Raw genomic sequence first — 26,921 nt, forward strand, 5'->3', positions numbered from 1 at the left:
AACAACTCAAACTCAAAATCATGATATTCTTCCTCCTATATTCCCCTTCTCAATGAATGGCATCCTCATCCACTCAGGCTCAGGAACCCACACCAGAAACTTCCGTTATTCTTGATGCCTCTCCTTAACTTTTCATGTGTAATTAATCACTCAAGCCCTACACATTCTACCTCCTCGGCATTTCAAATGCATCTGCTTTTCTTAATTCCCCTGATCCAATTCAGGACGTTATCGTATTGGCCTGAGTTGTTCTAAGAGTCGTATTATCCTCGCCTGATAGCCTGACCCCTTCCAATGCATTCTCTAGAATATCGATCTTGAGAGCAGGCTTCTATGCACCCCAGGATGAATATAAAATGAACCACTGGAATATGGGAAAAATCAGAACTTGTATTTACATGTGTTTATAATGTTAGAAAATGAGAAATTAAGCTTTACTAATAGCCAGCATACTGACACTGGCATCCTCGCTGGGTCTCTGTCAAGTGGGGAAGGTCTATGTGGGGTTTGAGACGTAGGCCCTGAGGGAAGACTGAGCAACCCGAGAGAGGTGGAGAGTAGTGCTCTCACAGCTGTTCACTGTCGGGATATTAGAGTGTGTTTTAGTTTACATGACCCAGGTAGGTATGTGTAAAAATTATTCTCTACGTTTTACCTAAAACATCTTTGCAAGACAGATAATTTAATAAGCTTCCTGAAAAGAAATCATGAATTGAAAAGATTCGTGCAAGTACAGGTGAGCAACAAGACAACGGCAGAGCTTTAACTCATTTTCACTTCTAGTATAAGCTCTTCATCAGTTTCATGGAAGAAAACGATGGCAAAGTAAATCAGATCTGAGAAGGCCAAACTAAAATGGAGGACTGAAGTGGCAATATGCATTTATGTATGTAATTCTATTAGGTTTAGGTCTGGCCTCTGACAGAAAACCCAAAACATCGGTTAAAAATAGACATTAATTTCCATGATGATAGAAGTATACAGAGACAGGCAATCCAGGACTGACAACGTTGCTCCAAAATTATCTAACAACCAGTATGCTTCCAGTATTTTAGGGGGCAGCTGTACCCATGGTACAGAGGATTCCCAGTCATTACAAATAAGTTTAAGGTATGCAACCCTCTCTACTTTAAGAGCCCTTCCTGGAGTTTCACAAATCATTTCTGCTTGATCTCACTGGCCAGAAATTAGTCACCTGGCCACACAGTTAACTGTAAGGGAGACTGGCATTTGTAGTCTTTATTCTGGGCAAGCCCCACTAATATCTGGGAGTTTCATTTACAAAAGAAGGGGAACACTGAGATAAGCTGTCTCCAACACTTGGTATAAACGATAAACCTCATGCTGTTCCTCATTAACCAAGATTTAGCCACAGTATCAAAATACAAAAAACAAAAAGATCTGAATAATGAAGTCCCTCCATCCACTGTAAATATGGTGCAAACTGATGTGAGGCAAAATCTGAACTGAATAGACTAGAGACTATTTGTACTATTGATTTACTTAGTGTGACTAGTCGTACATTTTGCTGCAAAAATAGTATTTCATTAAAGGGTATTACACCAAATTATGAAATACTTAGTATATGCATAAAATTATCTTTCTTAAGTTCTAAGAATTCTAAATCCTAAAACACATTCATTTTAGATAAAAGAATTATGGAATGGTAGTATGAGACAATTAGAATTATTAAGGTATTTAGAAACTAAGTGTCTGAGGGGCACCTGGGTGGCTCAGTTGGTTAAGTGTCCAACTTTGGCTCGGGTCACGATCTCGCAGTTTGTGAGTTCAAGCCCCACAATCAGCTCCACACTGTCAGTGCCGAGCCTGCTTGGGATTTTCTTTCTCTCCCTCTCTGTCTCTTCCCCACTTGTGTGTGCTTTCTCTCTCTCAAAATAAATTAATAAACTTTAAAAAACAAAACACACAAACAAAACTATGTGTCTGGAACAAGAAAGCCTCCATGTTTTTTAGTCCTCTTTATATTAATGTTATACTGCAGCAAAACTTTATATAATTACTCTGAACTTAACGATAAATGTTCACAAGCATCCATTAAGGCATTCCTATTAATAGTGAAATCTACATTATATTCTATTAACACTTGTTCTTCCTGTCATGTCAAAATGTCTAAAATAACATAGAAAACAAAAGGTCAAATTAAAATGCATTTGCAACAAATACTGGAAAACATACAGGTTTTTGGCTAACAAGAAGAATAAAATTCTTGGACAGGTAGATTAAGGTGCAAATGTTTCTAACATGTCAGTTAAAGTATTTTCTAGATTCTAAAATAATAGCACACAAGAGCTGCTTTTTATTTGCTAAGAAAGCAAGGGGTCTCAGAGAAGGTTATCTCCAAAAGTAAACTGTTTCTTTCATAAAAACAGTGTGTTACACGGAAAAACAATGTAAATATACCACTGATGGAGCTATGTGGATGAATAAGAGATTCTAGGGTAAGCACACACAGGTAGCACTGCATCTGAAATTTATTCTCTGCATAATTGACAGCTAACATAACAAAACTAAAACTGGAAATGCACAAAATGCTATGTTATTAACATGGTTCATTTTATAAAAATAAGACCCTAAACACACAGAGAAGGATGGGGACCACATCCCCACTCATTTTGTAACACCAACATAATCTTGATATGAAAACCTGAAAAGAAAGAAAAACACAGGCCAATCTCTCATAAACACAAATGGGAAAATATTAAAAATATACAATGGTTGGGGCGACTGGCTGGCTCAGTCGGTTAAGCGTCCGACTTCAGCTCACATCATGATCTCACGGTTTGTGAGTTTGAGTCCCACATCAGGCTCTGTGCTGACAGCTTGGAGCCTGGAGCCTACTTCAGATTCTGTGTCTCCTTCTCTCTCTGCCCCTCCTGAACTTGTGCTCTGTCTCTCTATGTCTCTCAAAAAATAAATAAATGTCAAAAAAATTTAAAAAAAAATACAACGGTACATTTAAAAAAATCATGATCCAACTGGATTTGAGGAATACAAGGTTCCACTAACAAACTGATGTAATTCACAAAAGGGGAGAAAAATCACACAACTATCTCAACAGATGCAAAAAAGTCAGACAAAAATGCAACATTCATTCACAAGAAAAGCCTTAGCAAATTAGAAAAAGGAGGAAACCTCTTTATACTGATAAATAATTTTTACAAAAACTTAACAGGTAAAATAGGAAGTGTTTTCCCCATGAGATGAAGGATAAGACAAGACTGCTTCCTATCATCACTTCCAGTCAGTAAAGTCCTGGAAATTCTAGTCAGTACAATAAAGCAAGCACAGAAATAAAAGGCAAAGGACTGGATAGGAAGAAGCAAAACAGATTACTCACAGGCAACATTCCAAAAGAATTAAATTATCAATATTAACAAGTGAATTTAGCAAAACTGTTGAAAATCTGATCCTAACTTAGAACATTCTATTTCTGTATTTTAAAAGTAATTACGGATCAAAGTCCTAATGTAAGACCTAAAATAATAAAACTCTTGGAAGAAACACAGGACAAAAACTTCACAATACTGAATTTGGCAATGGTTTCTTGGATCTGACACCAAAGGCACTGGTAACAAAAAAAAAATGGACACACTGGACATCATGAAAATTAGAAACTTTTGTGCATCAAAAGATGCTATCAACAGAGTAAAGAGGCCACCCACAGAAAAGGAGAAAATATTTGCAAATCATATATGTGATAAGGGATTGATATCTAGAATATACAGAGAACTCCTATAACTCAACAACAAAAAAACAACCTAGTTTAAAAATGGGCAAAGGACTTGAACAAACAGACATTTCTTCACAGAAGATAAACAAATGGCTGACAAGCATATGAAAAAAATACTCAACATCACTAATTATTAGGGAAATGCAAATCAAAACTACAGTGAGATACCATCTCACACCAATTAGGATGACCACTATCAAAAATACCAGAAAACAAGTGTTGACAAATATATGGAGAAATCAGAACCCTTGTGCACTGCTGGTGGGAATATAAAATGGCACAGCCATTGTACAAAACAGTATGGCAGTTCCCCCCAAAATGAAAACTAGACTTATCACACAATCCAGCAATTCCACTTCTTGGTTTATACCCAAAAGAATTGAAAGCAGGGTCTTGAGATATTTGTACACCTGTGTTCATAGCAGCATTATTCACAACAGCTAAAGCATGGAAGCAACCTAAGCATCCATGGGTAGATGAATCAGCAAAACTTGGTATGTATGTATGTGTGTATATATACATATATATATGTGTGTGTGTGTGTATATATATATGTGTGTGTGTGTGTGTGTATATGTGTGTGTGTGTGTGTACATATATATATGTATATATACACACAATGGAATATTATTATTCAGGCTTAACAAGCAAATAAATTTTTAAGTTTATTTATTTTGAGAGAGAAAGAGCACACACATGCACAAGCAGGGAAGGGGCAGAAAGGGAAGAGAGAATTCCAAGCAGGGACCCAGGAATCACTGTCAGAAACCCAGGAACCATGAGATCATGACCTGATCTGAAATCAAGGGTCGGATTTCGCTTAACTGACTGAACCACCCAGTTGCTTCCGAAACAGCAAATAAGTTCTGACACATGCTACAACATCAATGAACCTTGAGGACACTGTGCAAAGCCAAGTAAGCTAACACAAGAAGGCAAATACTGTAAGATGCCACTTATATGAGGCACTTAGAGTAGTCAATACAACAAGATGGAAAGTATACTGGTGGTTACTAGGGACTATGGGAAGAGAAGAATGTGAAGTTATTATTTATTCAATACAGAGTTTCAGTTTCACAAGATGAAAAGAGTTATGGGGATGAATGGTGGTGATGGTTGTATAACAATGTGAATGTGTTTGGGGCGCCTGGGTGGCTCAGTCGGTTAAGCGGCCGACTTCGGCTCAGGTCATGATCTCACGGTCCCTGAGTTCAGGCCCTGCATCGGGCTCTGTGCTGACAGCTCAGAGCCTGGAGCCTGTTTCAGATTCTGTGTCCCTCTCTCTGACCCTCCCCCGTTCATGCTCTGTCTCTGTCTCAAAAATAAATAAACGTTAAAAAAAAAAAAATTTAAAATAAATAAATAAATAAAAACAATGTGAATGTGTTTAATACTGCTAAACTATACAATTGAAACGTTTAAGATGGTAAATGGCATATGTATTTTGCCACAAAAAAGGAAACAATAGAATTTGAGAATAAAAACTTAAAAATATATCTGACTGTGTTAGTTGCCTGTTACTGCACAAATTACCCTAAAACTTAGTGACTTAAAATAACAAACATTTATTATCCTACAGTTTGAGCAGCCTAGGTAGTTGGTTCCAGCTCGGGCTCTCATGAGGCTATAATCAAGATGTTGTTAAGCTGTAGTCATCTAAAGGCTTAAACATTGGAGGAGCTGCTTCTAAGATAGCTCATTCACATCACTGTTGTGGCAGAAAGCCTCCGAGTTCTTCACTACCTGGGCCTCTCCATTGGGCTACTTAAATGTTCTCTTAACATGACTTCTGTTTTCTCCAGTTGAGAGAAAGAAAGCAAGGCAGAAGCCAAAATACCTCTCATGACGTAGTCTTGGAAGTCACACAATGTCATTTGGTCAGCCCTATTCAGTGTGAAAGGGAACCATATACCAAGAGGCAAAATTTTGGTGCACAAATTTGGAGAATGGCGACCACAAGGAACTTTGTATGGGAAACTATAAAACACTGATGAGAAAATTTAAAGAAGACCTAAAGAATGCTTTAGTTCAGGTTTATGGATTAGAACACTCATTGTAAAAAAAAAAAAAAAAAAAAGCCACTCTTCCTCAAATTTATTTATAGATTTAATGCAATCCCAATAAAAATCACAGCAGGTTTTTTGGTGAAAATTGGCAGTTGCTTCTAAAATTTGTATGGAAACAATAACACCAACAACATCCAAGATGATTGTGAAGAACAACCACCAAAGTATGCAGTGATTGGCAAGCTAGGCTGTTTGGGTGTTTTTCTGTAATAAACTTATTTTACTTACTTTTAATGATATGTATTTCTTAAATGTTGAAACAATCTCAAATTTATAGAAAAGGTATGAGTACAATACAGAAAGATGTTTCCCTGAACCATTTAAGAGTAAGTTGCTGGTATGCTGCTTCATCTCACCTGAACACTCTGAGCTTATTTCCAACAAACAAGGACAATCCCCGAAAATCACAATACAGTCATTACCGTTGGGATATGAACATTAACACAGTCCTATCTCGGAATCCTCAGACCCATCCATGATTCTGCACTGGCTTAGAATCATTTGTTGCCTTTGGTTGCTGCATCTCGTTGGCCTCCTTTGGTCTGGCATGATTTCTCATACTGTGACTTTCATGAACTTGACAATTTTGAAGATTACTAACCAATTATTTTATAGAACGTCTCTTAAAACTGAGTTTTGTCTGATGCTTAGATTCAAGTTATGCATCTTCCACAAGAACAACACAAAAGTGATGCTGTTTCTTCTGTCTGCATTTCTTTTTAAAAGACTCTATTTATTTTTAAAAAATATTTAAGTAATCTCTACACCTAACGTGGGGCTCGAACTCATGACCTCAAGATCAACAGTCACTTGCTTTTCCGACTGAGCCTGCCAGGCACCCCAACAGACTATTCTTTAGGGCAGTTTTAGGTTTATGACAAAATAACTTATTTTTGTAAATAAAGTTTTATTGGGATCTAGTCATCCCCATCTGTTTACGTATGGACGATGGCTGCTGTCTATTACAACAGCTGAGGTGAGTGGGTATAACAGAGACCACATGGCCTGCAAAGCCTATATTTAATATTTTGGCCCTATGAGAAAACCTTTGCTGACTCCTACTCTACTAACTGTCAAGACTTCTTAGAAAGCTACAGTAATTAAGACAGTGTGATATTAGTGAATGGATATACCAGGAGTTGGCAAGCTTTTACTGTTATGAATGTAAATGTGCCCACTTTAAAAGACAACCTCACCTGAACACCAACTTGAAAATTAATTTCTAACCTGTTTAAATCTATAGTTTCATTAGATTTTGAAAACATGTATTACAAATACACACGAAAAAGGAAACACGTTTTGATGAGTCTGCAAGAACTGACATCAGAGAAAATGGAAATTAGCAAGATATTTCATTAAACCTCTGTCCTTAATTGTTAGATAAAATTAACTTAGGACTATCATTAAGTCAACACAACTAACAACATCATTCTCCCATTTTTTATCTGTATCTTTATGAGGCATCTATTTCAAATGTAACAAGCATTAAAATGAATATAAAACAGACTGCACCTAAAACCAAGCCTTTGAATCACCATTTTACAAAGTGTTAACTTTCACTAGAATGAAGATCATGTGAACAGAGATTTTTTTTTTTTGTATATATTATGGTCTACTATATCTCCCAGCACCTGTAAGAGGGCCAAATAATAGTTGTTTTTTTACTTATTTTTTCCAGCTTCATTTAGGTAAAATTGACAAATAGAAATTGTATACAACATGATGATTTAATATACTATTTATCTGGCATATGAATGATACAAGACCTGCAAAAGTTATAATAAAGCACAGTTGATTACACTGCTTTCACTAAACAATGCTTTTGTGCCAACAAAAATTTTTATTCTATTAATAAAACTTTTAAATTTAAAATAGCTTATATAACTTATTTTCTAACATTATTTTCTAACTTATATTTTATGATTTATAATGTATATTGTATAACTGCACAGCAGTACATGTATGTGATTTAAAAGTAAATATACACATGGGAGTTTCTAGAATTCTGTAGTGATGGGGCACGTGATCAAAAAGAGATAATTCTCCCGTGGCAGAGGTACTCAAAACCTAACTAGTTAATGACTAGGAAAGAACAAATTTGAGAGTATACATTTGGAAACTTCTAGAGAACTTAAGAGTAATTTTATGTCTATTCAATCTAACTTTTATTTTATTTTTTAATGAGATCATTTGGTTGTTTTTTCAGAGAGAGCACACATGCAAGCGGGGTAGAAGGGGGGGGAGAGGGAGAGGGAGAGGGGGAGAGGGAGAGGGAGGGAGGGAGGGAGGGAGGGGGAGAGAGAGAGAAAGAGAGAGAGAGAGAGAGAGAGAGAGAGAGAGAGAGAGAGAATCTTAAGCAGGTTCCACATTCAGTGCAGGCCCCACCGCAGGGCTCGATCCATAACCCTGGGATGATGACCTGAGCCAAAATCAAGAGTCTCACACTGAACTGACTGAGCTATCCAGGCACCCTGTCAATCTAACTTTTAAAATGGGCTTGCTTTCTGTTTTGAAATTTTCATTTTCCTAGTAATTCATCTGTATTGTATTTTATAAACATACATATGTAAATATGTGTGATACATATTGAAAATTTTTATAACAGTTCTTCACCAAAGATAATTTCAGAAGCACTGCCATAGAGAATAATCAAAATGCAAATCTGATCATAATGCTTCCTAAATTCTCTTGATGGGTCCCAAGGGCCTGTGATGAGGAGCCTTATGATCTCTCTACAACCCTCCCAACCCTCTCCCTCAGGGTCTTTTTGCTTTCCCCTTCTCACCCTGCAGGAATACACCACACTCACTCTAAATTTAATGGCATGAATTTGATTACCTGATTGTCCTGATCCATTTCTTTTACCAAAGTCCTGCTGGTCCTCCTGGTGATCACTTGGGGAAAACTCTCCTTGTTACTTAAGCCTAGGCTGAGTACCTATCCTTTTATGTGTCCAGCACAGTACCTGACACACAACAGGTGCTTATTCATTCAACAAACATTTTGTTAAGCAAAACCTATGTTCATGTCACCACACCATACTGTCTCCCCCAAAGTGTTCTATACTTCTCTTAAAAACTTTTCATTCTACTGACAAATGGATGTCTATCAGCTTCAAATATTAAAGAATGAAAAAAACAAACTATAATTTCTAAAGGAAAAAACCTTCTCAAATACTATCAATCTTCCCTTTTTCACTTCATTTATGAAACATTACTGCCAACATGTCCCAGTTTTGGAATGAAGAAAACACACATTAGTACCAACTTTCATCTCAAAATTACTTTCATATGACTGCCTTAAAAGGGAATTCTTTCAAACCCTCCTGCCCCACCTTCCACACTGTAACAGAAACTTGAAACATAGGTTGATTGACTAATAGATATAGCAAAAATAAACTACAAAAAGGAAACCTGCTGCTGTTTATCCTTGGCCCAAGCATTTTAATATAAGTAAAAATATTTTACATTGACAGTCAAGTTGAAAAAATGAGTCCTGAGTTCTGAACCCAAATGATATTACAATTAGTCTAGTTTTTAAGGAAAGCCATTGAAAAGTCTGAATGTATCCTACTTCTTATTCTTAATCCGTCAACATCAAGAAACAGCACAAAGTAATTTATAAGCGGAGGTTGGGCTTCTTACATTTTTCACTACTGTGTCAGGTGCATTCTACACTGCGTGACAAACCATTCTTAATATGAAGTCACTGAAATTTCACTAAAAGTATAGATAAGCTTTTATTTTATAATCTTCAATGGTAGCAACGCTCTGACAAAGGATTACTACTAGGTTTTAAACAACCAAAAAGAAGACCCCATAAATATTTGGGCACCGTATATCTTAATGTTTTTTGATTGAAGAACAAATTGTCAATATTTTCATCAAAGATTTAAAGATGTAATAAGATTAGATCCAGCTGAAGCTTATAAGAATAAAGGGCAGTAGCTATTTGATTAGTTATAGCAAAACAGCAACCAAATGAACAGCTGGGGTTTGGAAGAGGAGGAGAGGAAGGATAAACCCTACAGTAATTCTGGAGTAATATAATCTAATACTTTTATTTCCTAATCCAAAACAAAGCAACTGTTAACTAGATAATTTTTTACATATTCACATACATTTTTATATGAAAATTTAAACTATGTTTTGCTTAGTCTAATAACAGCATTTTCTAAATATTTAACGACTGATGGCAGGGGGAGTGGACCAGAATGTGCTACCACACAAAGGGAAGTCACGTTGTGATAAACCTTAACATCAAGGTGGGAAAATGGTGGTGGTTCAGCCAAAGTTGTAAGAAATGACAAACTCTAACTGTATAGACTACTTCCCCCACTCAATCATCAACAAGTGAATAGCCACGATTTACTGGGTGCCTTATTCTACTTAATGCTTAACATACACACATTAAAAAAATAATCATCATGGGAATTTAATGAAGAGATGATAATCGATGAGAAAACAAGCGATTTGGCCCACCAGAAGCAGTGTCCAGGCAGGATGGTATTTTAATTTTTGAGGTGTATTCAACAAAAATTTTAAACTCTGAATTGTATGTCTCACAAATTCCTCGAGGCTATTCTGAAATTCTTAGAGGCTATTATGAACCGGGGTACTTTCCCCTGGATTTAATAGCCCTAGAATGTGGAACTCTGAATTCTCCTATTGTCATTTCTAAGTCTTTCTACCCCTTCCCTTCCTTTCAGAGCTGTCCCTCACTGATCACTACTGCCCCTGTACTTGCCTTCAGCAGCACCCTTCACTCCTAAAAACTGTTTGGGCGCAAATTACCAGACTTATTGTAGTTAGATATAAAGTAAGAGTTCTGAAAGATGGCATAATTATTCCCGTGAGCATCAGATGCGTACCAGCCTTCAGTGCTAGGACTCTGCATTTCTACTTTGGATGTTCAAAGGTATGTTGTTTTTTTTCATTTGTTTTTAAACTTTACTTCCTGATTCTTAATAGTGTAGCCTTTAAGTTTCCTCACCTTCCACCTCATATGGTTAAATCTGGACGATTAAGTGGAAATAAGGAATCTGAAATTGTTTAGGGTCAGGGACTGGCCACAGAAGGAAATGTATAGATTCTAGTTTCCTCCTTCTTTTTTAAGTGTTTCATATTTTAAGCTGTAAAATTTGACCTCAAAAGAAGTGAATGTTACTGTATGATTTCTGGAAGCCTGTGATCAGGATAGTTAGGAACTAACTCAAGAAATGAGGGACGTATGGCCTGAACAGGCAGATACCTGGGAAGCCGGCAAAGCAGTTGTATCACTGCTATTTTCAATTATTTGAAGAAAAGTATCTGTAAAATGACTGTTCTCGATTCTGTCAACAAATGCACTGTTTAGCAAGGGCTCAAAAATATGTTTGTGTACTAAGTGCTTCTTCAGAGAGCAAATCAGGAACAAAGAGAAGTCACAGGATAATACACTTCAGTTCAAAACAAGAATGAATTTTTTTTAATGTTTATTTATTTGAGAGAGAGAGAGAGAGAGAGAACGCACAAGCAGCGGAGGGGCAAAGAGAGAGGAGGACAGAGGATCCGTACTGACAGCAGAAAGCCACATGTGGAGCTTGAACTCACAGACCGTGAGATCATGACCTGAGCTGAAGTTGGACGCCCAACCGAATGAGCAACCCAGGCACCCCAGGAATGAATTTTTAAATGAACATATCTAAAAAGGACCCAGATCTCCACAAGATCACTACAGTAAGTGTTTAAGCAATGGCTAGTGGCTGGGTAGTTTTGAGGGGATTTTTGTAAATAGTGGAAGAATACATTAGAAAACCTTTCAAGGTACGCTCTTTTAATTCTATGAGAAATGATATGTCTTAGACAGACAGCCTCAAACCACAAGTTCTCAATTCTGCATTTAAGTTTCATACTGAAAACAAATCCTAAGGAGTACTGGAAGAGCACAGAAGCAACACAACAAGGACACAGCATCCAGTTATTTGTTCAACTTCATGACGGTATTTATATAGCAGTTATAGCTATTAAAGACTTTAGATAAGAAACACTTTCAGTGATAACAATTATTTCCTTTTAGAGCAGGAAAATCACAACTTCATCAACAGTGTCTTCACCATCACCATGCACATCACACACCCAATGTCATGAAAAGGAACCGGGAACTATCCTGACTTAAAAAAAAAAAAAAAAAATCACTTCAAAGATGAATCATTCAACATATGGACAGTGACAGAGCTTGAGAATCCAAGTAAATGAAAGAGAGGAAGGAAACTAATTATAAAAAAATTGATTTCAGCAATCTGTAGGAATGTAGGCACTCCGAGACAGTTGGATATAACCCTGCCTCAGAGAGCTAAAGAAAACTACATAAAAGAACTCTCAAAAGAAATACAGAAAAATCAGCCACAATTACCAAGTTGTTATTACTGCTAACTTCGCTTGCCTCTCACCTCAGTGGGAGGGGGAAAGGGGTATGCGGAATGCAAAGGAAACATCACATGAGTTTGTTTAGGTAAGAAAAAGTACTACTAGTAAAGGCTAATTTAGTGTTAAAATTAATCAGATAACAAATGTGGTTTTTTCCCAAAACTCCAGGTATCAACTTTCTACTCATTACTTTTGGTTTAATTTCATAAAAGTGGGCAAAAAATGACCCCAACACCCCTGAAGAAGCAGACATATATAGAGTCTGTCTGCCCAGCACCTCTTTCTAGAGGGAACTACTCCCTCCTTCCGGCGCGTTACAACAGGACTGCGAATCTGGATGCTCCACATCTCTCAAAAGCAAAAAGCAGGGCAAGCGACCTAACTTGGCCAGAGTACTCCATTCTTGGGCCAGGGGGAAAGACTGGCTCTTTCTGCTGAGCTGGGAAGAACTGAATCTGGAGACGAAAGTGGCCACATGTGAAGAGTCGGCCAAAAGAATGAAAAAGAAGCAGAGCTGAAGAAGCGAGAGAAAAGCACTAAAATTCTGTTTTGCTGAAGAGTCTAAACTGGATTTCTGACTCTTACAACTGAAAGAGCCCTAATACCCATAGTGTGTGTCTATTTGCTTCTCGTGGTTCAGAAGGAAGTTTCTCACTGCTTAACTGCAGAACGAAGATGACAGTTACTATCACTGTCTTTAATTGTTTATTCTACTTCTGTACTAGCTAGACACATGAAAGAATTAAGAAAAGATCTAGCTCTTATTCCAATTGTCTAGAAAAGCCCCACAGCAAATGAGAAAAATTAAGCAAGGTTCATGGTTAACATCATTACCAAAATAAAACCCTTAGCATTCTCTGGCAGAAAGTCTTTGCAATTCAAATATCTATGAAGGATTTGTATCTGGAACACACAAAGAACTCACAATTCAATAACAAGATAACCTGTTTAAAAAATAGGAAAAAGATTTGAGAGAACATTCCACCAAAGAAAATTTGTGAATGGCTAATAAACACATGAAAAGGTGCTCGACACCATTAGTCATTAGGGAAATGCAAAAAAAACCTCACGAGATACAGTTTTATACCCAGTAGACTGGCCATAATAATTTCTAAAAAGACTAACCTAATAACCATTCTTAAAAGTGCAGAAAAATGAGGGGCCCCTGGGTGGCTCAGTCGGTTAAGTGTCCAATTTCAGCTCAGGTCATGATCTCACGGTTCTTGAGTTTGAGCCCCACGTCGGGCTCTGTGCGAACAGCTCGGAGCCTGGAGCTGCTTCAACTTCTGTGTCTCCCTCTCTGTCTGCCCCTCCCCCGCTCATATTCATTCTCTCTCTCTCTCTCTCTCTCTCTCTCTCAAATAAACATTAAAAAAATTTCTTTTTAAAGTGCAGAGAAATGGGAACTCTCAAACATTGCTGGTGGGAATGCAAAATAATGTGAGACCACTTTGGAAAACAGTTTAGCACCTCCTTAAAAGGTTAAACATAAATGTACCATACAACTGAGCATTTCTATTCCTAGGTGTATAAAGGAGAAATAAAAACATATGTCCACACAAAGGCTTGTACATGAATGTTCATAGCAGAATTATTCGTAACAACCAAAAAAGGGAAACAATCCAAATGTTCATCAACTGGTAAATGGATAGCAAAATGTGGTGAATCTATTGAATGGAATACTTACCTACTATTCACCAATAAAAAGAAAAGAATTAGTGACACATGCCACAAAATGATGAGCCAGAAAAAAATTATGCTAAGTAAAAAAAACCCAAAGATTACTCATGGTATGATTCCATTTATAGTAATGCCCAGAAAAGGCAAATCTGTGGAGATAGAATGTAAGTTAATGGTTGCCTGGGGCTGGAGGTAGGGATGGGGATAACTACAAATGGGCAAAGGGATTTTATTGAAGTGATAAAAATGTTTAAAAACTGGATATTGGTGATGGTTACACAACCAGTTACCAAAAATGACTGTAACTTAAATGGGTGAATTTTATGATATGTAAATTGTATCTCAAAAAAGTTAATTAGAAAAAATGAAATAGGGACTAAGGAAGACATAATAAGCCAACAGATCAGAGGAAAAACAGCTATTTAAAGACAATTGGTGGCAACTAGAGAAATCTGAATCTGGGCTACATAGTAGATGATGTTATGAAATTATTACTTATGTGTTAAACAACAGTATTATGATGATACGGGAGAATGCCTTTATTCTCAGAAGACGTAAGATGAAGTACACAGAGGTGAAGTTTCATGAGGTCTCCAACTTCTTTCAAAGTAGAGAAAAATAAAAGCATCTATACTTAGAAAGATAAAGTAAACAGGGCAAAATAATAATCGGTAATCGGTGAAGAGAGGATGATTGGGAAATACAGGCATTCAATATTCTACTCTTTTAACGTTTTTTGTAAGTTGGAAATGTTTCAAAATACAAAGCTGGGGGGCCAGGGAAGAGTTAAAAGGTAACCAAGTATAAAAGAATCACCAGTGCAGTTTTCTATGCATTTCAGAAAGAGGCACATAGTTGAGGTACAGAGACCATCATCTCTATTCCATACCTGTTCAGATACAGATAATAACAGGGAACAAATGGGAACTAAAAGAATAAAATAACTACGCTGTGAGCAAGTTAGAGCTTTATGAAAATGCTAATGCTAACCAATACTTTTTAAATAATTTAAGACAAAGCAACATAGGTATTGGTTGGTGTGGAAATCTTTACGTTACAAGTACATTCAGTAAAACATTTTGACTGAAGGTCAATAAATTTTCCCATCCCACCTATATCTCTCTTGGCTGATACAAAGATCAAATGAGATCATGCGCACAGAAGTGCTCAGTTTATTAAACCTAGCACCATTTCTGGTTACTCTTGTCTATAATTGGTGTTCCCCAATTTTGTAGTCAATACAGCACCAACAATTCTTGAAAACACTGTCAGTGTTGATTATGAATGATTCCCCTTCACTCTATTAGGCACTTTGTCTAGGTACTTGTTATGCAACAATTTGTAACAGTGTGCTTTTAACAACTGAAAATTGTAACAGCTTGAAACTCATCAGACACACTAATGCAAAAACCTTGCTATGAATCAAAAGCAAAGTTCACATAGAAGTTCCAACAAAAAGCCACATTTACAGTTTTTACAACAAAGAGAACATTCTTGGAACTGGACATCAAACTAAAATGTCTAAGAAGAAAAAGACAGGATATGCCAAGATGTACATTACTTCACACACACAGGGCAGCTTAGACAAAGTATTCTAGCAGATGAAAGAAGATAATCACACCCACTAGGATGGCTATAATTAATAAGAGGTGGACTATAACAAATGTTGGTGAGGATGCAGAGAAACTAGGAAGCCTTATACACCAATAGGGAGCAAGTAAAATGGTGCAGGTGCTTTAGAAAACAGTTTGGCAGTTTCTCAAAATGTTAAACGCAAAGTTACCATATGACCGAGTAATTCCATTCCTATATATATATATATATATATATATATATATATATATATATACACACACACACACACACACACACACACACACACCCAGGAGAAATGAAAACACATGTCCATGCAAAAACATGTACATCTATTTTCATAGCAGCATTATCCAATATATGCCAAGAAGTGGACGCACCCAAATGTCCATCAACGGATGAACAGATAAACAAAATGTGGTATATTTACTCACTGGAACATTATTTAGCCATAAAAACGAATGAAGTACTGATACATGCTACAACATGGACGAACCTTGAAAACATTATGTTAAGTGAAAATTGCCAAACACAAAAGACCACATATTGTATGATTCCATTCATGGAATCCAGAAATGTCCAGAATGGGAAAATCTGTACGGATGGGAAGTGGATCAGTAGTTCCCTGGAGCTGCCGGTGGAGGGAATCAGGAGTGAAGGCTGATGAGCATGAGGTTTCTTTTTGGGGTCATGAAAATGTGGTCAGATCAGATAGTGGCCGTGGCTGCACAATTCTGTGACTGTATTAAAAACCACCAAATTATACTTTAAAAGAGTAACTTTTGCAGTATGTGAATTTCATCTCAATAAATCTGTTATTTAAAAAAAAAAAAAAAATCTAGCGCCCATACCCTTCAAATAAGCAAAGGACATAAAAAGACAATTCACAGAATAAAAAATATAAATGACCAGTTACTGTACAAAGAATTTAAACAGTTGTGAGCAAATAAACTTTAAAAACAAAATATAAAGACAAGAATGGGTTTTATGATCTAAGCCAAAGCAAAGGATAAAAGGATATAAGCAGAGAAAATGACCAAGTTTTGTTTTATTCTGAAGGACCAAAAAAACTACTAAAACCCACAAGCAGCAAATAAGAATAAGTGAAGTTATTCTTAGTTGTAGAAGAGTTGAAGAATTATCTTAGTTGTATCATGGAGACATATGAAGACCTTGGAGACTAACAGGGTAGTGGGAAAGTTTCCAACAATCCAAGCATTAAGACTACGGCAGCCAAAGACCTCAGGGAATGGAGATTTTCTGTCACAGACAAATGTCTTACGCAGAAGGATGAGGGGAGACAGACTGTCCTCAGACTTAAAAGGTGAGGGTAGATAAAGTAAGGGGGGGGGAGGGGGGGAAGGAACAGGAAAAAACCAACCTCCTGCCCAAGCTCTGCCATCAAGGTGCCATCAATTTACCGGAGGGTGAGACTTGAGGGTCTTCACAGCAAGGCATCCCCAAAACCTCTCAAGGATGAACTGCATGCCAGTGAGGCAATGTGACCCAGAGAGAAAAAGGCAACATGGGTCCTGGGAAAAGCAGAGATGGACAAACAGCCTGGTGAGTGAGAGCTCCTCAAAGCTGGGACCAAAAGGGATTATTAAACACCCCACCTACCAGCGTTCCTGGGACCATGATGATGGACAACAGACCATGGACTAAGAGTTGCAGGGACTTCTGGGGGAGGAGCACGTCAGCCCAGGAGGCAAGAAATTAATAAATATCCTTCCCTGCACTCCTGGGAAAGGAAATGCTTAGAATGACAAACACAGAAACAGGATGTGGACTGAGAGTTCACCAATGGACCTAGATAATTGTGAAATTATAAGAATTTACGGAAAATGTGCTATTTGAACTTTCTGGGTGACTTAGATGGCAGTCGAATGAAAGCACCCTCTAGAACTTGGGAGGCAACACTGGTGTGTATCCATAACCGGCATGTGGACACCATATATGCTGGATGCCCACCCAACACTTGATTCCACACAAACACATCACTTCCAGCTAGAAGACTGGGTCTTCCAAAATGAATTGTGGAGAAAAAACAGATGATCCAGGCTCTACAAACTTCTCTGGAACAACCCTACATCTGTGTACTCTAGGTCACTCCCAGGGATAAGCTCATTTAATTATAAACCTGACTTGCCATATGACCTACAGACCCAAGGAGCCAAGCCATGACCACATCAATAAAAGGTAAGCCTCATTTATCTGTCTACAATATGAGGACACCACTTAAGACTGTGAAAGCCTAGGGATTCCTAAGTGGCTCAACTGGTTAAACATCCAACTTCAGCTCAGGTGGTTCATCTCGTGGTTTGTGAGTTCAAGCCCCACATCAGGCTCTCTGCTGCCAGTACAGCTTTGGGTCCTCTGTCCCCCCTCCCCGTCCCTCCTCAGCTTGAGTGGGCTCTCTCTCTCTCTCAAAAATAAATAAACATTAAAAAAAAAAAAAAAAAAAAAAAAAAAAGACTGCGAAAGCCTAGAAGGGAATCCTTAGATCTTCACAGACCCATGGCAGCTTTAGCCTAGAGGAGAAAAGGAGGTTACCCTATGGCAAGCATGACTGGCTGAGAGAAGACTGAAATGAAGTTCAGAAGAACTATGTGGCAAGGTAAGAACAAAACTTAGGACTGGTTGTGTGAACTGGGAAACCTTATATTAGTCCTCACCTTGCTTATCTTTGTACTTTGCTCTGTCCACTAGGAAAGTCAGTATTTCCTGCCTCTAACCACATGCATCTCCATTTAGTGTCTCTTACAGACACAGTGAAGGACTGCAGGCTTTGAAAGACACTTCCATAGCTAAGATAATATCTAGTACAATGTAGATTTTTGTATATCCACAGAAAAAAATAATACAATAAAACAATCAGCATGTCTTATTGAAGACACTGTTATTCCTCTGTTTAACATTGTTCTGGAGATACTAATCAATGCAATTAGATAACATAAACATTTAGAGGCATAACCATTGGAAAAGAAAGGATTGAAATCTCTACAGGTGACACGATAGTATATCTGAGCCTAAAGGAAGCAATGATAAAAGTAACTCAAACAATAAGACTTTAGCAAAGTAGCAGGAAAACATGCAGAAATCAGCACTATTCATTTACATGAATAATAACCAATTAGAAGATATAATGTATAAGAAAATTCTATTTATAACGGTAACAACAACAACAAAAGATAAAACACTTAGGAATAAACTCTACAAGAAATGTTCAAAACTTATACGAAGAAAACCATAGACCTTTCCCCAAAGACACAAAAGTTGATTTAAGAAAATGAAAAAACATTGCTTGTTCTAGGTTAAGATGTCTCCAACACCATCAAGAAATCAGTTCTAAGTTAAATCATAAGTTTAATGCAATCTCAATAAAAATAGCAATGATCTTTTTAATGAATGGACTTAGAAAAATTGACACCGAAGTGCATATGGAAAAATACAACACGCAAGAACAGCAAGGACGACACAGAAGAGGACAAGTTATAATGGGGCATAGACCTACCAGATATTAAATCATATACAACGCCCCCATGATTAAACCAGTATGGTACTGGTGCATAAACAGTTCAACAGAGTAAAATACACCCAACTCCATAAAAATTCTAGTATATGACAAAGGGAGCCAAGATTTTTAAAAACTAAATGGCACTGGGACAACTAGAGAGCCATGTAGAAAATGATAACATTATACCCATTCCTCACACCATAAACGTAAATGTACTCCAAATGGGTCAGAAAACTAAATGCGGAAAATGAAACTATAAGAATACCGGAAGGCGGCATGGGTGAATTCCTCTATAACCTGAGGATAAGGAATGACTCTCTAATGATGATGAAAAATTCAGATGCAAAAAATTTAAGATTAATATATTTAACTACACAAGAACAGACTTTCACACGTCCAAAAAACCCTGTAAGCAATGCCAAAGATGAGTGGGCAAAGTATCTGCAACATACATCAAAGTTACATGGTTAACAATCTTTTTTTGCTTTTAATTTTTTTAATATTTATTTTTGAGAGAGAGTGCGAGCACAAGTGAGCAGGGGAGGGGCAGAGGGAGAAGGAGATACAGAATGTGAAGCGAGCTCCAGGCTTTTAGCTGTCAGCACAGAGCCCGACATGGGGCTTGAACCCACGAACCATGAGATCATGACCTAAGCCAAAGTCGACGATTAACCGACTGAGCCACCCAGGTGCCCCTAAATGGTTAACATTCTTAAATAAAGAGAACTTTTAAAACCTGAGGGAAAAAGACCAAAAATTACTTAAAAAGTAGGTAAATAACATGAACATTTAATTTTTAAATGTAAAAAAAATGACCCTTTAATGTACAAAAAGATGTTCAATTTACAAATTAAAACTATACTGAGATACCATTTCTCACCTATTAGATTGGCAGAAATTCAAAAACTTGACAATATAGTCCATTGAGGCTGTGGAACTCTTACACATTGCTGGAAGGTATTCAAAATAGTAGAGTTCCATTAAGAAGAGGAATTTGTCAATATCTAACAAATCTTATATATGCATTTATCCTGAATATTTACCTCCAACAATACAAAGACACACATATGTAAAGATTTTCATTATAACATTATTTATAATTGAAAAATATTGGAAATTACTTAAATGTCCAAGTACAGGACATAGGTTGAATACGCCATGGAATATTCTGCAGTTAAGAAAAAAAAAGTAATTTGTTTTAATTTATGTGTATTATTTTTTTCAAATGACTACTAAATCTTTAGGACATAAATAATTATTAAATTGTCTGGGCCTATTTAATAAACTGTTAGGTGTTTCTTTTGACCTAGGGATGCTGTGAAAAAATTATTGATATGACAAGGATGTCATGAACTAAAGATTCTGATAAAGGCCTGTGAAGGTTTTTGTTGTTGTTGTTAATGTTTATTTTTGAAAGAGACAGAGAGAGACAGAGACAGAGTGTGAGCAGGGGAGGGGCAGAGAGAGAGGGAGAAACAGTCTCTGAAGCAGGCTCCAGGCTTTGAGCTGTCAGCACAGAGCCTGATGTGGGGCTTGGACTCATGAGCTTTGAGATGATGACCTGAGCCAAAGTCAGATGCTTAACCTACTGAGCCACCCAGGTGCCCCTTGTGAAGGCTTTTAAGAGTATATTTATGTATGCACCTATGAGGTTACTATGGACTGTGATCAACAAAATTTACAATAGACTAATGAAGGCACTGTCCATAGTGGTAAGTGCTATGTTAGATTTTACGGCAGCACATAATAGGAGGAACCAGCCCAGTCTTGAAAGTTCCTGGGGTTCTTATTTGATTGGTTGGTTGGTTGGTTTCCTGTTGTTTGAGGGATGAGATCAAGAGAAAGAATCTAATCAAGATACTAAACTGAGTGCTGGAAGATAAGTAGGCATTACTAAACTGGAATAAGGAGGAATGGCTAAAACTAACTACGGAAGAGGAAATGGAGGACTAGGAAAACGCTAGCATTCAAGAAGCCTGGTATTGCTGGAACAGAATACCCTGCAAGAGAAGAGATGAGGCTAGAGAGTTAGGTAAGGAGTAGGTCTTGAGAATTTTTTATATGAGATTTAGGGACAAAAGGAGTTTGGATTTTGTTAATGGGCAAGAAAGAGCTGCGAAAGGGCTTAAAGTAGGGGAGTGTCATAACTGCTCTAACCAAGTGTGGAGAAAAGATGGAGGTGGGGTGGCACCAAGAGGCTAACAGGCTGCTGCAATAATCCAGAACGGACCTAGACAGGGCAGCTGAACTAAAGTATTTGCAATCAGTAGTGGGCAACCTCCATTTTCAATCAGTTACTATGCCAGCTACTCAACTGCGTTAGAAAGCAGGGATCCTGTGGCTTAGATGACTACAATCGTGATGTTTGTCGAAACCGGGGATCTTTGCCCACCCTTCACAATGCATCTGGGAGTAGAAGTCATTTCATAATCCTACTATGTCTTATTCTCCAACACGACATTGTCAAACCCTGACCTTTAGTTTCAATAAGTGAATTCGGCAACCCAACTGGACCTCAGATTTCAAAGAGATTGTGTGTGTCACAATTCTAACTGTGAATTCTAACTGTGAAGGCCTTTAAGAATAATATCACAATATTTTATGTCAGCTTGCTGATTTTGGCTTGCACAGACTACAATCTTGATGTTGAGCAACTATACCTTTGGGTATAATTATATCAGAGATTTAAATTCTCTTCTAAAGTGTATTCCTGTGACTCTTAAAACTCATGGAGCTTTAATTTCATTTTTTTCTATATGGTAGCCAAATCCTTATGAGTGTCATAAGGTAGTAAAAAAGGTGTCTTAGATGTAAAGAAAAAAAGAAAAACTATTACTAATGGGGACTGGAGAATGAGCCATATTTTACTTAGAGCTACATACTTTTTTTTTTTTTTTTTTTTTAAACCAAGAGATGAACACATCCTTGAAATCAAGCCCATTAAAAGTGCATCTTTTGAGGGGCGCCTGGGTGGCTCAGTCGGTTAAGCGTCCGACTTCGGCTCAGGTCATGATCTCATGGTTCGTGAGTTCGAGCCCTGCGTCAGGCTCTGTGCTGACAGCTCAGAGCCTGGAGTCTGTTTCAGATTCTGTGTCTCCCTCTTTCTCTGACCCTCCCCTGTTCATGCTCTCTCTCTCTCTCTGTCTCAAAAATAAATAAATGTTAAAAAAAAAATTTTTTTTTAAAGTGCATTTTTTGAAAGGAAAAAGAAATGCACAGGCTGGGAAAGGGTGAATAGCAATTAGACCCTTACAAGAGTTCTGCCACCTTTAAGCCTCTACACTAAACCCAAAGAGAAAACGATATATGGTCCGAAATGGTAAAAACAGACCCAAGACAACCCTGCCTCTTTTACCATTCTTCCCAATTCCCCTACAACCTCCCCCACCCCAACCTCCTTTAATGAAAGAACTGAAAAACAAGATTTCAGGAAAGGTCACTACAAAATAGGTTTTCCATAGTCCTCTCAAGTAGGGATTATTCAGGTACTTCAGAGGTAAAAAAGCGGTATCAACACCACTGTTGAGTTCCTAATACTCTACTCCTCCAGGGCACCTATCCGAACAATATCCAACCATTTTTTCATCATGGCATACACAGCAGATGAGAACACTGTATTTGCAGGCACGCTGGAAATAAACAGTGGTAACCCCAGGACCCACTGGATGGCCAAGAGTGCTGAAGGGCCCATTATCTTCACATTCCTGAAGCTCAGCTCAATCAGAATCTTGTTTTTCCTCAGCCTTTTAGGATTAATTGCAATATGCAATGCTCTCAGAATTCATTACTTTCAAATCCAGATTCTAATAATTACCAGCTACTAGCCTCCAGCCAATAATAACTTCACTTAGTCTTAGTAAAGTACGGCAAAACTGCCTATCTTACAGAGGTACTGTGGAGATTTAAAAATAATATAACTAAAGCTCTTATCATAGCGCTTGGCAGGCAATCAATGTATACGGATTTATTACCAAGAGGGTTGTTGAATTAAAATAGAAAAATCTGACCTCTGTATAGTGGTGATGTTTCGGAGATAAGAAACTGCAGGCTTCCCTCACCTTAGTGTCTGAGAGTTAAAACATTTTATAAAACAATAAAAACCATAAACTGTCTCCCTACTTCTTCCAAATCATAATCTTTTCCCTCCTTAAAAATATCATTGTATTCTAAAAGTGACTGTCCTTGCCCTCCATCCACTAAGGAATACAAGTGTGTAGAACACTGATACACATACAAGAAGTGATTCTGGTACATTTATTTATGTTCTGCAGAAGCTGAGCTGGAAAACCAGTGCAGGACCGCCACCAGACAATTGGAGGGGAAAGAAGATATCAGCACTTTTTTTTTTTGGACCTCCCTAAAGTGAAAATAACCCTACCCTCTAGAGACAAAAACTCCCCCCATAAACAAATGTAGACAAGATTCTTCCCTATAAGTAGGCCCTTTCTCCCTGAGAGCCTGCAAAGAAGTGTTGTATGAACTACTTCAAAATAAGTGATACAAATGATTGCACATTCAGCAGTCACACTAGAGAACACCTGGATCCCTGAAAAGAAATGTGGAAGTGCCTACTGGTAAATCATGCCAAGGTCATACCAGGATGTCAGAGGATTTCATGTACCCATGGGAGAAATAAGCCACTGTAACCAATTCTGTGACGTACCATGTTTTCCAAACAGTGGTGACTCCCAATTTCCTCTTTCTGATTAAGACGGGGAACAGTTATCAACTCCAAACATAAACTTACTGTCACTAGAAAATCTCTTAATAACTCTGGACAAACATGCTTAAGTAGTAAGTATTTAAGACTGGAATACAACAAGTTATTATAATGCCTAATCACAATAGCCCAAATATAATTTTAACCTTTCAGGGGAGGACAGTTTTGGAAGGACAGCAAAGGATTCTTCTTGAATCGTCCTTTAACCCTGCTAAAAAAACATTAAGACAAAGCAAAGTCTGTATGTGCCAAGAAACTAGAACACAAACAAAAACCCCAACAAAATAAATGTTTCCTGAGGCAACAACTGTGGGATCACCTACACATTCATTCAGTGGAAATATGGGAATAACTTCTTTGTTCCAGGGACATAGCATGGGAACACATGGATGCATAAGACATGGTTCCTGCCCTGAAAAAATTCAAAGTCTAAAAATAATGTCTGAAGAGTCACAAGTCATTTTATAGTAATATTGTATTAATAGAGACAGACCCACATAAACGAGTAAGATACATTTAAATACATTAAAAAAGAAGCTAAAAAAAAAGCCTTCTGCGAGTTTACTAACAAATTTTGTTATCCGAGTTTGGGAACACGATTAAAGTTGTACTGTACTTTCACGACAAGAATTAACTTATGACACACGTTTTATAAAGCTCCCCCTCCCCCAACCAAACACAATTTGTAAATTGGGTGCTTTTCAGCTTGACACGTAGGGCGTGGCACTGGAGTTCTCACACAACCCTAAAGACACTTGGATAAGCTCTCACAAGTCTGGACGTTCAGGTTTCCCAGCAAAGGCCAGTTAACTCCCTAATTCTCCTTCAACCTTGAAACAACACTGCCACCTCTCTGTGCTGTCATCCCTGCCCACTTACACATATATACCCAGCCTAAAGCATACAAATCACATCTTCCACTCCTGGAAAACCTTAAGGAACGAACCACGAAGGAAACACCCCCTCGCTCAACATCTATATTCTCTTCTTCGTTTTCGAGGCTGGATTACCCTAATATGGGTAAACCAGTGCAGTTCAATGCGGAGCATCTAATGACTTCAGTCTGAAAAAGCCATTCCTTAGACTGGCACAAAACCTTGGCGGAGATGCTTAAAAAGCAACTGCTCTGGTACACGCGAGGACTGGAAGAAAGGGAAGGAGGGGAGAGGGGCGGAGTGAGGCGCGGGGACTGCGGCGGTGGCGATGGGTCCCCCCAGGTCGCGGGCACCGCCCAGGCGGGGACCTCGGCGCGGCGGGCCAGAGATGCGGGGTGACCTTCCGACGAGGCCAACTCAAGGAGGTGCTGGGCTCGGAGGACCGCGCCGCAGCCGCCGGCTCTCGGGCGTACACTCGCCCGCACAGCAGCGAACACCGCGCCCCGGATTCCAGCCTGGGCTCGTCCCCGGGCAGAACGCGGCACTTGCAATCTCCGCGTCCGGGCCCTGAGCCTCGGCCTCGGCCGGCCGCCGCCCGGACACACCCCCGCCGCCGCCGCCCCAGCGGCCCCAACCTCTCCCGGGGCGGCCCGGGCAGGCATCGCTCACCTGCACCGCAAGCCGGTCTGCCGCCCCGCGGGCTCCGGAAGCCGCGGCTGAGCTGGCTTCGGCCGGAGAGAGCTCAGCCCTGGTCGTCTGGGAGGTTCCCCGCCGCGAGAGGCAGAAGGACGAGTCCGACGGGCGGCGGCGGAGCCTGGGCGGCAGGAGGAGGAGGAGGACTAGGAGCACTCCGCTCTCCAGAGATCCACCCTCCTCCTGGCCGCTCTGCAGCAGCCGCCGCAGATCACTTCCGGGGCGCTGGGAAGCGGGGCGGGGCCGGCTGGGGAGTAACTTCCTGTTCGCGAGCGGAGAAGGGGGGTGTTGGGGCCGGAGCTGGAGAACAATGGCCAGGAGGGCGCGGGCTAGCAGGCGTCCACCCTCTGCGTGCCGAGGGCGGGCTGCGCTGCCCTTTGGACGGCCCCACACCCGACTCCCCGCGTCCGGCGAGGTGGAGTCGCCTCCCGGGGGCCCGGGAGTGGCCGCGGGCCCCGCGGAGGTTCCCGGATCTCAGCGTCGGCGCCGCGACGTCCTTGTCTCTCTTCTGGGGACCGGGAGGGGGTTCCCGGGGAAGGAGGGGAAAGCAGAGGCCGCCATCTTGCTTCCGGGGGGCAGCCGCTTCTCCCTGGCTGTCCTAGGGTGGAGGCCGCTCTGTCCTGTGGCCGGGGTTTCCCAAAGGGGAGCTGGCGACGTGGCTCGTCGCGGGCCGAATCCTTGGAGATGGTTTGGTCAGTCTCCTGCCCTGGCTGGAGGGTTTCGGTACCTGCGCTGGGCCTCATATCTATCTGCTGATCCCTGGAGAACTCGCCCCCCGCGGATGGTCTGTGATCTTTTGCTGAGAGCACTTGAACCCCCTGGACACCGCAGGTCTGGTGTCTGGTGTGGCGCTGAGATCAAACGGCGGCTCCGTGTTGTGATTTGGTAGCTTAAGTTAGAAGTAGTTCCACTAAATCTGTTGCTTTATTTGAATCCTTCCACAGGTTCGAAATAGATCTTTTGCCTAACATCCGTTAGCAAATAGAGTCTTATCTCCTGCCATTTATTTATTACCTTTTCTCCACCCCCTCCCCACCCCTATTGAGTACCCACTCCCTGTTTTGCACACCTCGTTCAAGGAATGCCCAGTCTGATGCGCAGACATAAAAGCAATTATGATTGGAAGTGTATATATCAAGGTGTACGGAGGAAAGAATAGATGACCACTAACTGTGTTAGAGTTTCAAGATAAGGGATTTCCCAGCACAAACATAAGAGATGGGATGGCAAATCCAGATCTTAACGAAAAAGACATGCAGCCCAGGGACAGATGATACGTGTTTAGAAGTCTGAGTAGTAATTACAGGGTTTAAAGTTCAAGCCTGGGTTACTGAAAAAAGATGAGTCCGGAGAAGCAGATAGGAACCAAATCGTGAACTGTGTTTCATGTCTTGGTGAGGCCATGGATAGAGGAATGAGCCTGGATAGATTTACAATTTAGGCTGTTGGTGGAGGATGTTAGTTGAGGGGAGGAGTAGGGCAGGAGGGCTTGTAGACAAGGGACGTTACAGAAATCCAGAGAAAGGATAAGGACCATTATGTGAATGGTAGTTGGCATCCAAAAAACATGGATTCCTAAAATATCAGGATGCCAGATCAACTGAATGTAAATGTAATTG

The 26,921-nt window shown here is 39.4% G+C and overlaps 1 protein-coding gene across 2 annotated transcripts in view; it reads right to left on the bottom strand.

The window, feature by feature from the left end:
- The window catches only part of RALA (RAS like proto-oncogene A), a 72,785-nt gene extending 47,224 nt beyond the window's left edge, over window positions 1-25,561 (bottom strand). The window contains exons 1-2 of one of the 2 annotated variants that reach the window (XM_042914610.1): window positions 25,279-25,561; window positions 16,879-17,029 (exon numbers count right to left, since the gene is read on the bottom strand). The gene's annotated coding sequence lies outside the window, so the exon portion shown is untranslated. The remainder of the gene's footprint in view (window positions 1-16,878; window positions 17,030-25,278) is intronic. The other variant, XM_042914600.1, reaches the window with a different exon arrangement.
- Window positions 25,562-26,921: the final 1,360 nt, after the last annotated feature.

Source organism: Panthera leo, chromosome A2 (genome assembly GCF_018350215.1).
Source record: "Panthera leo isolate Ple1 chromosome A2, P.leo_Ple1_pat1.1, whole genome shotgun sequence".
Taxonomy (NCBI): Eukaryota; Metazoa; Chordata; class Mammalia; order Carnivora; family Felidae; genus Panthera; species Panthera leo.